The sequence below is a fragment of the Chrysochloris asiatica genome, unplaced genomic scaffold, assembly GCF_000296735.1.
Source record: "Chrysochloris asiatica unplaced genomic scaffold, ChrAsi1.0 scaffold00026, whole genome shotgun sequence".
Taxonomy (NCBI): Eukaryota; Metazoa; Chordata; class Mammalia; order Afrosoricida; family Chrysochloridae; genus Chrysochloris; species Chrysochloris asiatica.
The window spans coordinates 13,232,356-13,234,651 of NW_006408544.1; the positions used below are offsets into that span (position 1 = coordinate 13,232,356).

A 2,296-nucleotide genomic window follows, 5' to 3' on the forward strand; every position below is an offset into this window, starting at 1 on the left:
AAGTCCTCAAAACTTTGTAGAGACTAAAGCTGCCCAGGTGAAACATATGGAGTCCTGATTAAATGATTAAAACTCTCAGCTGCCAACCAAAAGGTTGGTGGTCTGAACTTACCAGCTGCTTCATGGGAAAAAAACCTGGAAATATGCTCCCATAAGATTTATAGCCTAGGAATTTCTATGGGGTACTTCTAACTCTGTCCTTTAGGGTTTGGGTTAGTATGAGTGGGAAAGGAAACACAGGTAACAGTCTCTTCTCAATCTTCCCCAAATTCTCCTACTCCAGCTAATATGTCAAGATGTAAATGGAGGGCTACTTCTAAAATTTCCTAAGCATCTACTATGTACTACGAACTGAACTAGGGGCTTTTACATAGTGTACTGGTCATCTCTGCCTTGACAGATTGCACAGACTATGGTCAATTCCAAACCAGATCATAAAAAGCAAAGTTGAGTCAACATGATAACAGAAGGAAACAAAGCAATTGATTGAGAATTTGGTACTGTGTTGCTCTTGAAGAACACAGCAATATGCTGCTTTAAAATGAGTTCTGAGTTGTCATCTTCTGAAAACACCCAGAATTAATCTTTAACCTTATATATACACCAAAGTTTAAAATTAGTTCTTATATTCTTTCTATTGGCATGGCGGCTGTTTTTTTCTTTGCACTATCTGTGTGGTAATAGATAAGAATATAGCCTGAAAATCAGAAGGCCTGAATTCTAGTTCAACTGACTCACAGTGTCATAACAGGTAAGTTATTTAGCTATTTAACCTCTTAGGGTCACATTTGTAAAATGAGAATACTGAATTAAGAATCTGTATAACTCCTTTTAGCTGTAATATTATTTGGCTGCCTGATTTAAAGGCTGGTCAGTCAATGATCCAAGATAACAAAATAATCCCTCACTATATCAATTAACCTTAGATTTCTTTTGTCTGCTCTTTTTTAAAAATTTGACCTGAGGGAAAAGATGTATTTCTCCTTACAGAAGAACAGTCAGATAACTTCAGCTTAATAACATATATTTTAAAAACAAACATACAAACAAAAAAAGAACATGTATATGAATTTATAAAAGTTAATTAGGTCCAAAGACTTGATTTTTTAATCTTTATTTTTCTAGATCCAAAAAGATTATTCAATTAATTGGTTCAATATAACCCAAAAGTGTTTACCGAGCCTTATGATATATAGGAAGGAGCTCTGGTAGCAAAGTGGTTACAAGTCAGGCTGCTAATCTCATGGTCAGCAGTTCGAAGCTACTAGCGGTTCCGTGGGAGAAATATGAGGCTTTCTGCTCCAGTAAAGATTTACAGCCTCAGATACGCTATACAGGATCACTATGAGTCGGAGACGACTCCATGGCACACTACCACAACCACCATGATATACAGGCCAAAACCCTTATTACATAATGACACTAAACTTTGATTCTAAAGACCTACAGTCAAGTTTTAGCTCAAACCAGTAGCTACTGAGTTCATTCTGATTCATGATGGCCCCATGTGTGTCAGAGCAGAACTGTGGTCCATTGGGTTTTCAATGACTGGCTTGCAGAAGTAGATTGCCAGATCTTTCTGAGTGAACACCAGTCTCATAATTATTGTCTAAACACATTAATCTTTTGTATTCTAGTACTTGCTCTGATAGCGTAATGGTTACAAATTGGGCTGCGAACCACAAGTTCAGTAGTTCGAAACTACCAGCTGTTCTGCGGGAGAAAGATGAGGCTTTCTGCTCCCGTAAAGATGTATAGCCTCGGAAACCCTGTACAGGATGGCAGTAAGCCGGAACCGACTCCACAGACCCTAACAACAACAACAACTTGCATCTAAGAAGAAAGTGCTACCTAAAGAAAGTTAAGGAAGCTATACCCCTATAAGGCAAAACGTCTTTAAATCAGGAAGCATTGCTGTTGTCTTAAAGTGCCATCTAGTTGGTTACAGCTGACAGCGACCCTGTATAGGGTTTCCAGGGAGTGGCTGGTGAGCTTGAATCACCAACCTTACAGTTCAACCTGATCTTGCCGTCCAATGCATTAACCTGCAGCACCACACCAGGACTTACTGGACATAAAAAGGTGCATTTCACGCAGATAAAATGATAATCCTACCAAGAATTATATACCTTGAGTATATCTAACCTGAATTTAGAGATCATTTCAAAAATAGGTTTGATGCATAGAACATTAACCACCAGAGACTAGATAAGTTGTGGAACAACATCAAGGACATCATGTGTGACAAAAGCAAAAGATTACTAAAATGACAAGAAAGAAAAGAAAGAGAGAGAGA

General features: G+C 38.0%; 1 protein-coding gene across 1 annotated transcript in view; it reads right to left on the reverse strand.

Annotated features, from left to right (window-relative positions):
• AGBL4 (ATP/GTP binding protein-like 4) overlaps nt 1-2,296 on the reverse strand; it is a 2,461,121-nt gene that overhangs the window by 1,974,953 nt on the left and 483,872 nt on the right. The window lies entirely within an intron of this gene.